Source organism: Panthera leo, chromosome D4, assembly GCF_018350215.1.
Source record: "Panthera leo isolate Ple1 chromosome D4, P.leo_Ple1_pat1.1, whole genome shotgun sequence".
Taxonomy (NCBI): Eukaryota; Metazoa; Chordata; class Mammalia; order Carnivora; family Felidae; genus Panthera; species Panthera leo.
This window is the reverse complement of record NC_056691.1, coordinates 60,448,688-60,460,766: the sequence shown is the minus strand read 5'-3', so window position 1 is coordinate 60,460,766 and position 12,079 is coordinate 60,448,688. Positions and strand designations below refer to the sequence as shown.

The 12,079-nt window shown below is 52.3% G+C and overlaps 1 protein-coding gene across 1 annotated transcript in view; it reads left to right on the top strand.

Moving 5' to 3' along the window:
• Nucleotides 1–461: 461 nt before the first annotated feature.
• The window catches only part of CORO2A (coronin 2A), a 53,935-nt gene continuing 42,317 nt past the window's right edge, over nt 462–12,079 (top strand). Inside the window, exon 1 of the mRNA XM_042911895.1 lies at nt 462–588. The gene's annotated coding sequence lies outside the window, so the exon portion shown is untranslated. The remainder of the gene's footprint in view (nt 589–12,079) is intronic.

Sequence of the window (12,079 nt, the reverse complement as noted above, 5' to 3'; positions counted from 1 at the left end):
CCCGCCGAAAGGGAAGCCTCAAGAATTTCTCTACCAGCCGAGGTCTACCAAGCGCCACTCCCGGGGGGGGGGGGGGGGGGGGGGGGGGCTCTGTGGCTCACTTTGCCGGCCGGTAAATTAAGTCGTCTCATCTAATTCTCAAACAGCACTCGAAAGCAGGAACAGTTACTGTTTCCATTTCACCTAGGGGGAAACGGAGGCTCGGGAGGTCGAGTCCCCTGCCCCGTGCCGTGAAGCGAGGGAGCGGTGGGTCCGCCGGGCCCCAGCCTCCGCCTGGTCGCCGGGCAGCCCGCCCCAATCTCTGCGGCGTGTGCGCGCCTGTTCTGTGCGCGTGCGCGCGCCCCAAGACCAGCCCCGCGGGCCAGGAGCGCGGTCCGGAGGGTGGGGAAGGAGGGGTGCGCCCGGACCCGGGGCGCACGGGCGGGGCTAGTGCCGGGCCCCGGCCCCGCCCATCGGCCCTGCCCTCCCGGCTGCCGCGGGGGGAAAGAGGCGGCGGAGCTGCGCGTGGGGACTCGGCGGGCGGTGAGGAGCGCGGAGCCGGAGCCGGACGCCGCCGCCGCCACCGCCACCTGCGCTGCCGTCATCAAGGTAGGGCGGCCCCGCGCTGCCAGCCGTGCCTTCCCGCGGTACGCGATGTGTGCGCGCTGCGCCTCCCGGCTGCAGCGCCCTGGGAGGGATGCTGGGCTGGGCGAGCCGCGGGGGACCCGGCGGGGCGCGGGGGACGAGACTTCCAGCACCTCCGCGTGAGCTTACAAAGCACCAGCCCTCTCCAGGCCTCAGTTTCCCCACTGGGATAGCGGGCGCAATGGTGGCTCCTTCCGCGCCGCGCCGTTGGGAGAGGCCGCCCTGAGGTCCAAGCTCCCGACGGCTGAGGGGCCGGGATCTGCACCGTTTGCACCCGCCCACCCCTCCCGCCCGCTGTGAGGGCCGCTCACCCTGGGTGTGGCGAGCCGGCCCCAACAGGCCTCCCTTGTGGCTTGGGTGCCCCTCTGGAACCCTGTCTGGACTCTCCCCCTCCTGACTAGGTGACCTGCAGGGCTTCAGCTTCCCCATACGGGAAACAGGAGGGGGCGACCGCCCGAGATGCCTATGGAGCCCGCCTGGGCGTGCAGGGTGGGGCGGTCAGTGTTGGCCGGCCAAGTCGGCCTTGCTGGGGGGAGGCCTCACTGGGGGGCGATGGGACCATCAGCTGCAGACTTGCCTGGGCTAGACCCATGAACCAACCTGGATTTAGAGAATGGAGTGGCACGTCCTCTTCCCCTTCCATTGCCCCACCAGGTATGCTAGGGCTGGATCACGTTGGTGTGGGGGGGTGGGGGGTGGGGGTGGACCTCAGAGGCGTGACAGTGCCGAGAGAGCTGTGTCTGGGTGGGGTTGGGTCTGGGACAGAGTATGTGTATGAAGGACTGTGGCTCTAGGCTCTCCGGGTGAAAAAGATCTCTGGCCTCTGGCTCAGTGGCTCGGTAAGATCCCCTCTGGAAGGTCTTGCTTCCCCATTGCACACCTCTTATGATGGGGATCTTACTAGCTGTAAACAGCAGGAAGCTTCTCGTCCTGCTCTGGGCTTACAGATCACATCTTACTCCTCTTCCTCCACCCTGGGCGTATTATTTGGCTTAAATCTGCTCACTTCCAGGCTGACCAGCCCCAGGCCCAGCACTCTTTCTGTTGCCAGAGCCAAAGCACGCAAAGGCAAGAGGCAGGAGCTGAGGTGTCTGCCCCAGAGCAAGTAGTGGTCAGCCTGGGGCTTGTTCAGAACCCACCTGCATCAGGACTGGAATGTGTCCCCTGCATTCCCTGCACTTCTAGAGCACCTTTGGGTTAGCAGCTGCCTTAGAGGTCTGGAGTGAGAGGAAGGGCCAGAGAAGCCCCCCTCCAGGCCTCCCTGCCTCCAGTGCCTCTTCCCCATCTTCTCCTGTTGCCTGCCCTGACTGAAGGAGTAGTTTCTGAGAACCACGTCTGGTCTCTCTCGTCCACTTCGTGACCTGCCCCCCGCCCAAGAGCTTTCTTACTGCCAAAAGTAGGGAGAGGCTGCCTGGGCAGGTGGTGAGCTCTGTGTCATCAGAGGTATGTGAGCAGAGACTGGATGAGCACTTGCTGGAGTTGAGCTACCTTTGACTGCAAGTCTGGGATTCTCAGGCCGACTGAGAGTGACCGTGACTGTGCCTTCTGGTCATGGTGGAGCCTCACAGAACCTGGAGCTAGACCACAAATGAGTATTATTACCCCCTTGTAAAAACAGACTAAGTATATGTGCTGTCACTCGAACGTAGCTCCAATGCACACGCTTAAGTGCTACCTAAGTCTCCTCTCATCTCTAGGTATGTATGATCTGGGCTCTGTTTTCCTGCTCAGCTAGTGCAAAGAGGCACCCATTTTGGCCTGATTTAGGGGCATGGCAAATTCTGGCTATTAAAAAGTCATCCTATGCTAATAACTGAAAATGTACTGTGGAATTGTGGAATATCCAAGCGGAAAGGGATCTTAAGAGATCATCTCTCCAAATCCCCCTTTGTCTAGATAGGCATCCCCTAGCCCCAGAGGGGATGTGACTTGTCAAAGTTCACACAGCAAACTAGTAGCCAAGCCCAGGGATCCTGATTTTAAGACCAGAGTATTTGTTTATTTGTTAGGAAACGCATACCATGTATATGGTAAGTGAAAGCAGCCTGTATTTATTCCTATAGAATTAGCAAAAATAAATGCAAAAGGTTAAACCTCTTTGTGGGGATTCTCCAGCAGCATTTAATTTTGCAGGGCAATCTGGCAGCCTGTTACAAAAGTCTGTGAAAATGATCCTAACTGCCCTTTGCCCCTAGACTTCTACTTTGAGGACTTTACCCCAAGGAAGTAACTATGTAGAATGATAAATGTAGTGCTGATATTTATAACAGTTTTCTTATAGTGGAGCTCTTGGTGTTTTATCTGAGGTTTAATAAACATTTCATTTGAAAAGTACAGCTTAAAAAATAGTAACACTAAAGCTTACATTGCCAGCGTCTGGCCAACGTAAAAGCAGTGTGGTCCAGAGGAGAGACCACAAGACTAACGTCAGCAGGCATAGATACCAGGATGAACTCTTCATGTACCCCACTGTGTGACCTTGAGTCAGTCCCTTTCCCTTTCTGGACCTCATTCTCCCCATCTGTGAAATGGGGTAGATTGAGGGATTGCTGAATTTCTTTCAGCTCTGACAACCTGCCTTCTGGACCTAACAGACCTCTGTAACTGAATCCTGTATTGGAACAGTGAACATGGTGATAACCAAAGAATGTTCTAGCCTTCCTCCCCCATCATTAAATGAATCCCCTTAGAGGTAAGCAGCTAGCCTTTTCCACCCGGGACGGGGCTTAATCCAACCTTAGACTTTTATTAGTTCTGAATGGCCAGAACCTGGATTGTTTTAGAATATAGCATAGCTTTGTTTTTATTTTCTTTGCCAGATATCAGGGGACAGAGATTTTTCTGGAGGACCAGGAGATAATGCAGCAAGATCCTCTGTTGGCTATTTTAAGTCTATAGGCTGTGACTGCTCTCCCTCAGACTGGATTGGGGGTGTTTGCAGTCCCACCTAGTATGAAGGGCCAGGAATAGGTGACTTCACTTTTTGGACAAACATTTATGGGGTACCTACTGAGTACTAGGTCTTGAGGTGCCCCCCAGAGTCCTGCAGGCTGCCATGAGAAATATATTAGGTTGAACTATGTGAAATGGCCAATATCTGCCTGCTTTTGACTTACAAGAAATGGCAATTTCATTCACTTCAGCCTAAATGGAAAAAGATATCATTGAAGAGCACTGTGCTCCCTGCCATAATTGAGAGATTGGCAGGATACCGTGGAGACTAGGAAAGTGTGATTTTGAGCTTGGAGATGTCCAGGAGGAAGGGCATGGGAACCTCGCCTTGAAGAATCAATAAGAGTAATAGCAGCTAGTATTTATTGAGTACTTACCACTGGCCTGATTCTCTCCTAAGTGGTTTATATTCATTCATTTAGTTATTCAACTGTTCTTTTATTAAGCATCTACATTGTGCTAGGTATTCTCTGGGGTGGGAGCAGGAGTCTTGATAGTAAATAAAATAGACCAAAAAATCTGTCCTAAAGAAACCTAAAATCTAATACAGAAAAAAGACACAATGAGCAAAAAGTAAAGCAGCAGGTGATAAGTGGGACAGGACAAGTAAAACACAGGAGTATGTTTCGAGTGTGTGACAGGGAATGGAAGGAGGGGGTTGCGATTTTAAGTAGGGTGGCTGGGGGGATCATTGAGAAGGTAACTTTTGGGCAAAGTCTGGAAGGAGGTGAGAAAGTGAGCTGGGCTGATTTCTGGAGGAGGAGCCATCCAGGTGGAGGGAACAGCCAGTGCAAAAGCCCTGAGGTAGCACCATGCCTGGTAGGTTCATGGAAGAGCAGACTAGAACAGAGTTACAGAGAAGACAGAGGAGACTGGTAAGAGGCACCACTGATGGTCAGGTTGTGGACCCTGCCCTGTACATCAAGGAATCCTCTAAGTTTGGGGGGGGGGTGGGTATTGTTAAATAAATAGGCCAAGGTAAATCGTAGGGGTTTAACAAGTGGGGCTCAAACTCACGACCCTGAGATCAAGAGTCACATGCTCTCCCGACTGAGCCAGCCAGGTGCCCCAAGGGGGGTACTCTTTTACTCCTTTTTTCAGTTTAGAATACACAGATACAGAGACATTAAATAGCTTGCTAAGACAGTGTCTCACAAAGGAGCTAGATCTTTTAGTAGAGGGCATTGAGGAGCCATGGGAGGCCAAGGCAAGAGCATGGCCAAATTTGAGTGTCAGTGCGATTCCTCTGGGGTACAGAGAGAAGGCTGTGGAAATAATCCAGACCCAGGGTGATGAGTTGGGCCCCGGCAGTGAACCAGTGAATGTAGGGGCAGAGGATCCACGAGCTCAGTGCTGGGAGTGAGAAGGGGGGTCCAGCCCAGGTGAGCAGGAGGAGAAGGAGGAAGCCAGGCTGGTCCTAGGCTTATTTATGTAATAAACATTTAATAGCACTTCTTATGCTCTAGGCACCATCTAAAATTTGACATACATTAACTCATTCAATCCTCAAAGCATCTTGGAGGGTAGATAGTCTCATTATTATTACTACTTTTTAAAATGGGCATATTATATCGTCAATAAAGTTAATTTACAAAGAAAGCATATTTGTTTTTTTCTATCATAAATACTTGATGGTGATGGAGAATTTAGAAAAAAAGGAAAACAGAAAATAAATTACTCATACCTTCTCTTTTCATCTCAGGTAATCAATATAAATATTTTGGTGTATTTACTTTGTCTTTTTTCTACCACTGTCCCCATTTTACAGATGAGGACACTGGAGCCCAGAGAGGCTGGGCAGTTTGCACAGAGTATGACATTTGAACCCGTGTCATCGGACTACAGTGTCCAGGGTCTTAATCACTGTGCTGTGCTACCTGGAATGTCAGTTGTGTGTGAGACACACACCCCTCCACTCACCCCACCCCAGCATATTTCACAGATGGGGAAAGTGAGGCCCAGTGAAAGGCAGGGCCTTGCTCAGCATCTCTCACCCAGTTGGGAGCAGATATGTGAGGTCCCATTCGAATAAGAAATAGGATGCTGAGAACTTGTGCAGGGTTGATGTGACAGCTGCCTTCAGCCTGGCCTTGAGCCCAGAGCTTGCAGGGGGCTGGCAAGCGGCGTGACCCTGCCCAGAGGGAGTGCCGAGGACTGCCAGGGCAGGCCTGTGTTCCCTGAGCTCAAGACTCTCATCCCTCCAGCCGGCCCTGGATGGGAGGTGGCCAGGAGATGGGGAGGGAGAGGCTGGGGCTGTGCCAGGCCTGCAGGCCCCCTGGGAGTTGTCTCTTGTACTCTGACTGTGCATTTATTTCTGGCTCTGGTGCCAGCAAACTCCTGGGGCCGCCTGCTGCTAGGGATGCAGTCCTGGCATCCAGTCCCAGCACAGCTACCAGGTGAGCCTTGGGCCAGGGGCTTGCCCACCCCGCCCCACCTGCAAAACAGCATCATAATGGTGCCAGCTGCAGGATGAAGTGAGGTGTAGGTGGAAAGTGCGGGCACACGGAGGTGCTCAATAGATGGCCAACCGCTGTTGCTATTTCTAAGGCTACCCCAGGGTGTTGGCTCAGGCTGGGGAATTGAGCCTGCCCCAACCAGATCCCCCTCCACGACACTCCCCTTCACACCTGGCTGAACCAGGTAAGGCCCAGCCAGCGCACAAGGAGACGGAAATGAACCTCGGGCAGTGGCTTGGAGTCCAAGATTGCAGACAGCAAAAGACGCAATGGAACGAAAGAAGCCATACCTCTGAGGAGGGAGACCTGACCTGGCCAGTAACGTGCTCTGTAGGCAAGTCCTGACCCTTCTTTATGCCCCTTGTTCTCACCCATAAAGTGAGGAGAGTATTTCACACCCCCCCGCCCTCCTGGAAACCCAGGAGCTGTGGGCCCTCAAAGGGGCATCTGACCTAGCCTGGGGTGAGGCTGGAGGTGGGGAAGGCTCCTGGAAGAGGTGATGTCTGAGCTGGGTTGTTAGTGGGATTAGAGTCAGCCAGACTCTGGAGGGGAGGAAAGCAAAGAAGGTCATTGGGTAAATGGCCCACCTCTCTGAGCCTCAGTCTCTTCATCTGTAAAATGGCTCAAATGTCAATACCTGCTTTGCCTAATTTTTAGGGTGGTTGTGAGGCTCAAAATTGGATAAAGAGCATGGAAGTGCTTTTGAACTATAAAATGCCCCAAGCACCTGTTCATTGTTCTTTATTGTGATGTCTGGAGCCCGCTGGGGTTAGGAAGTACAGGGCCAGCATCCTTCGGGGTCTCAGAGGACATCTGGTCTGTTTTAACAGGCCTCCAGTCAAAGTCCAACAGGGACAGACAGCTTCCGTTTACCTCGCACCCCTTGATTTAAGAGCTCAAGAGTATTTCTGTACTGGGGTGTGGCTTTGCTTCCAGGAGGCCTGAGGGCAGCCGTGACCCAATCACAGCCCTTTCCCATGGAAGGGGGACAAGTATCTGCAGAAAGCCATGAGGCCATGAGCATGGGCCAGGCCTTGGGGACCTGGCTGAGGTGGACTAAGGCACCTGCCAAGGGAAGGGATGGAGGACAGGGGAGTGCCGTGAGATCACTGAGAAGAAACCCGTCCATGTGGAGGGTGGTCTGCAAGGTCATGTTAACTGGAAAAGCAAGGAAGAGAACTGTGTGTGGGGATTGAGCCTGTTAGGGTTTGAATGTGGGAGAAGAATATATCTATGCACCGTGACTACGGATACAGATGGACACACATCAAGCTGGTTGATTATCACTGTCACTTTTGTCTTTTCTATATTTGAAATTTTTATGTGCTATTTGACATTCATTTCTAGAGCAATTTGTCTGTATGTAATATATGTTACAATATAATGTAGATAGTATAACAGTCTGACCTCACCAGGCTGGAGGGTTTACCGAGGCACCCAAGGACTTGGATGAGGCCTGAATGACACCCCCCTGCTGGCCTTCTAGGACAGTTGAGAGCAGAGTCCAGGGATGGCTTGATGAAGGAGTCACAGAAGAAGAAGTCTCTGGGTTAGGTTCCAGGACTCTTTGGGACAAAGGCTGGGGGTTTTAGGCAGCCGTAAGCACTGTTAGGACTGTGACCAGACTGCACAAGCCAGGGACTGCAGGCTACATCAGCAGGAGCACAGGGTCAGATCCAGAAAGGTTAGGATTCTACTGGAGTTTGGGCCACCCCCTGAGTGGGACCGGGACAGCAGGGACAGATCCGGAGGGCCAGCTGGCTAGGGAAGGGCCTATCTTCAGAGTTTGTGATGCTTCAGGGCCCCGCCTCAGTATGCCAGACCCCAGCAGACCCTTTTCCCTCAATGATGCACTTTCTTGGTCTTTGGTCCATGGGGCGCTCACACACCTTCCCGTCTCTTTGCAAAGGAAATAAAGAAACTAAGCTATTGTCATGTTTTGTTAAATGCAGAGTACCTTCTGTTATGAGATATACCATTATTTTAAAATCCATTAAGAAAGAAAAACAGCAGACAGTTAAACTATAAATTGCATCCCAGTTTCAGAGATGTTACATGTTAAAAAACTGTGTGTCTTAGAATCAATTAGATATGACATGCAGGAGGCCCCAAACTAGGCTCTTAATGTGCATATATCCATTTAATCCTGTATCAACCTCCTGGCTAGATAGTTTTGTCCTCTTTTTACAGATAAGAAGACAGGGGTCCCAGAGAGGTTTAGTGACTTTTGCAAGGTCACACAGCCACTGGGATCTGAACCCTGCTCTAACTAGACTCCATTACTTTTTCCTCATCCCACCCCACAAAGAAAAGGCTCCTGAGTCCTGGCCCTTGAGAAAAAGAAAGTGTTCACACTGCAGAGTAAACATATTCCAGTTCAGAAATGCCCCAGTGGACTGGTCATTAACGCCCAGGGCTATGAGTGATGGGGGAGTCCTAGAGGGGAACTCAGGAGATAATGGACAGGAAAGAGCTTTGAGAGCTTTTTGGCTGGTTCATTAGCCTCATCCTGTTAAAACCATTACCAGGAGGAGTAGGTTGACCTATGGCCCACGCGCCTGGAGAAAGACCACAGAGACCTGCCCCACACAGATTATCCTAGAGTCTCACCCAGAAAGGCCCATTCGTTCATTTCCTACAAAGTTATTTTTCAATTAACTTTTTTAAATGAGATCTTTATTCGTGTATTGGTTACTGAGTGTGAGGGATACGGAGCAGAGCAAAACAGACATAGGTATTGCCCGGGTAGGCTCACAGACCAGAGAAGATGAGCAGTAATCCTAAAGTCCCACAAAACCTGGAACAGGTGCCTGGGGGAGAAGAGAGGGTATCAAAGCTTGCCGAGCTGAGAATGTGTGTAATTCAGGGTCACTGCAGAACGCTATTCTAAGGGAAGGACTTTTGAGCTGAGATCTGAAGGATGAATACGAGTAATCAGGTGGAGGTGGGAAGGGGAGCATGCTGGACAGAAGAAACAGCCCCGAGGCTGAAGGGGTTGGACCTTTGAGGAATTAAGAGCACTGAGTGTCTACAGCTCTGATTCCTGGGCACAGGAGGCTGGAGAGGTGGAGTGGGCCAGACCCTTTGGGTCCTGGCGTAATGGCCATGGAGTGGCATGCTCAGATTGACATCTTTGGGGGGAAAAAATGATTGGTAGGTAAGACTAAGTGTGCAGGTGAGAGCAGCTGGTAGCAGTGGGAGTGGAGATAAGTGGATGGTTTAAAAGGTTTGGGAGGGGTGACATTAGTGACGGATTTGGCTCTGAGTACAAGGAGGAGGAGACCACACAGGCGACCCCTGGGATCTGGCTTGCCTGGCTGCACCCTTGCCCTCACAAGACCTGGCTTGCAGAGGAAGGGCCCTGGAGAGAGAAGAGCTGCGCTGGGAAAGCCGTCACCCCATTTGGCACTTCCTGTTTGGGTTTTGTCTGTTTTTTCCCCGGCCCTAAGTAGGTATGCTGGTTTGTCCGGCACCGGAGTTGTGCCGGATAATGGGGAAAGAAGTCAGTGGGTGAAGGTTTCAGGGTGAGGGTGAGGTGATGGGCCGTGGCACCTGTGGGAGGAGAAAGGAGGAGACAGGTGGGGAGGAGGTAGAGGGGGGCCAGTGACGGGTCGTCTCTCAGGTGCAGGCTGTACGACGGTGTCCCGCATTACTGGGCACAGGAAGCAGGCATCATGGCAGATGGATGTCTCATGGCCCAGACACCATCCCGGGAGCTGGCCTTTCAGAAACGCTGGATCCAAGCTTGGTGGCAGAGTCAAGGCAGAGCCAAATGGCTTATGTCTCTCTGGAGAGCGGTCTGTGGTCCCGGGCTCTCTCCTTGGGCCTGAACCAGCACCTAACAGGGGTACTGACGAAGGCCTGCTCACATCTGGCAGGTGACAGGAGGCTGAAGGTGGGGAGGTTGTGGCCAGCAAGGGGGCACTTGAATTAGTGACTATGGAAGCGGGTGGCACATTTTCACATGATGACAGAGTGCAGGGTATGGCCAAGAGAAGGCGTGACTGAGGACAAGGAAAGAAGGTCATTTGGAGATGATACGGTCCTTGTACAGGGGGAGACTGAGGCTGGAGGGGATCTGGGACTTGTCTGAGGTCACACAGCGAGGAAGTGGCTCTCCTGGTGTGCTGTGCTGTGGGTCCCAGATTTCAGAGGGTGGTTCCTTTCCTCGGTCTTCCACGGGGAGACTGCTGCTGAGTCTACACCCTGGGCTGGGTGTCAGGAGGCCTAGGCAGGGGGTCGTGGCCAGGCAGGAGGGAAGGTGTGCGGGGAGCCTCTGAAAGAGGGAGCAGCTAAGCTGAGCCTTGTAGGAGCTGAACGTGCAGAGAGGAGGGAGGGACTTTTTGGCAAAAGAAGCCGCACAGGCCGAGGGCTGGCGAAGGGGCGGATACTGAGCCTATTGGGGATGTAGCGAACATACGGTCCAGTTTGGCTCAGTCTAGGGAATAGTATCAGGTACTGGCCAGTTGCCAAGGGCAGGGAGGTGGGAGCAGCCTGCCCTGGCAGGGAAGAGTGTTTTTTCATTGACACTGTTTAGAGTTGCAGGCATATCATGATAATAAAAAGTCAGACTTTTAGTCGGTCTTATTGTTTTTAAGTTCTCTATAGAAAATGCACCCCCTATTGTCTGCACCCAGGCCTACTGCCCTTGTGCCCCCATTTTCTCTCCCCACCTTGCCCCACCTCTCTTCTGGGTTTACCCCTCAGATCTCAGCTTTGAATGCCCAACTGAGAAGCCATTGAAGGTTTTGGAATAGGGGATGCTTCCGTCTCATGGTAGCCTAGGGGGGACTCAGCTTAGGAGAAGTCAGAGAGAAGGATTAGAAGGACAGTCTGGAGGAGGCAAGAAGGTTATGGGAGGTGGGGAGGATGAGAGTAGGGGGGAAGAGAGCCGTAGAGCAGGAGCGGGATTTCAGGCACGCCCCAGAAGGCCCAGGACCCAGATCCACAGCTGTCTGCCACCACACCAGGCCTGGGCGGGCACACCTGGGGGGCCACTGGGCTGCAGAGGCTCCAGGTCCTGCTGTATCCAGGGCTGTAGCTAGCAGTCAGAGGCAGAATTCTCAGGCTCCAGATCTCAGCCCCCTAAACAAAACCTTCCAGAGTGTAAGGACAGAAGTAACACCCCTCAGGGGCTACTACCCAGCCTGCAGATGTCAGCAGGACCTCATGGGGTACCCAAACAGCAGTCCGTGAGCTGGGTTTGATGGGTCCCATTTCACAGATGCAGAACCAAGGCTTCAGAGTGAGACAGAGTAACTCCTGGAACCGTGGCCTGCCGACAGCAACACGTCCCTCCGTTGTGCCAGCATTTGTGACTTTGCTGGGACGCACTCCACCCTCAGAGCCAGCAAGTGATTCATGCCACAGGGGACACAGCTGCAGAGGGCTGAGAGGTGCAGGGACCTGCGAACGGCCCAGTAAGAGGCTGGACTGTGGCCAGGACAGGGAAGCATCCAGTGTCAGCATCTAGAACTAGAGGTTTGCGTTCTCTCTGGGATCTGCTACTGACCAGCCAGGTGACCTTGGACAAGTTACATCCCTTCCAGAATCCTTGTATCTTCATCTGAAAAGTGAGGTTAGACCAGATGATCTCTACCGTCCTATGCGGCCTGAAAATCCTCTCTGATAGTTTCCCCAGCTTCTGTTCTGGTGGCCTCCAAAGTGAGGTGTGCATGCTCATTGGGGTGCAGGAAAAAAATAATATCTGACGGGAAAATCACTCAGCTTTGCTCATGTTTCCCAGGTTTACACCTGCTGACGCCACTCAGGGTGTCAGCCTCATGCCTCATGTCTCCAGAAGTCTCGGGAGAGAGGGGGAAAGCCCTCTAAGAAAGGATGACCCCTACTCTTTGATTTGTTTTCAGCAGTTTATTACAATTAATTTAACCTGGTTAATGAATCCAGGTTAATCCAGACTAATTAATCCAGATTGGATTAATGGATTATACTAACCAGTTTTAACTAAACGAATCCTCACAAAATGGACAAGTGGTTTTAGAAGATTCCTATCTGAACAGTGGGTTGGTTGGTGGTGGTTCTAATAA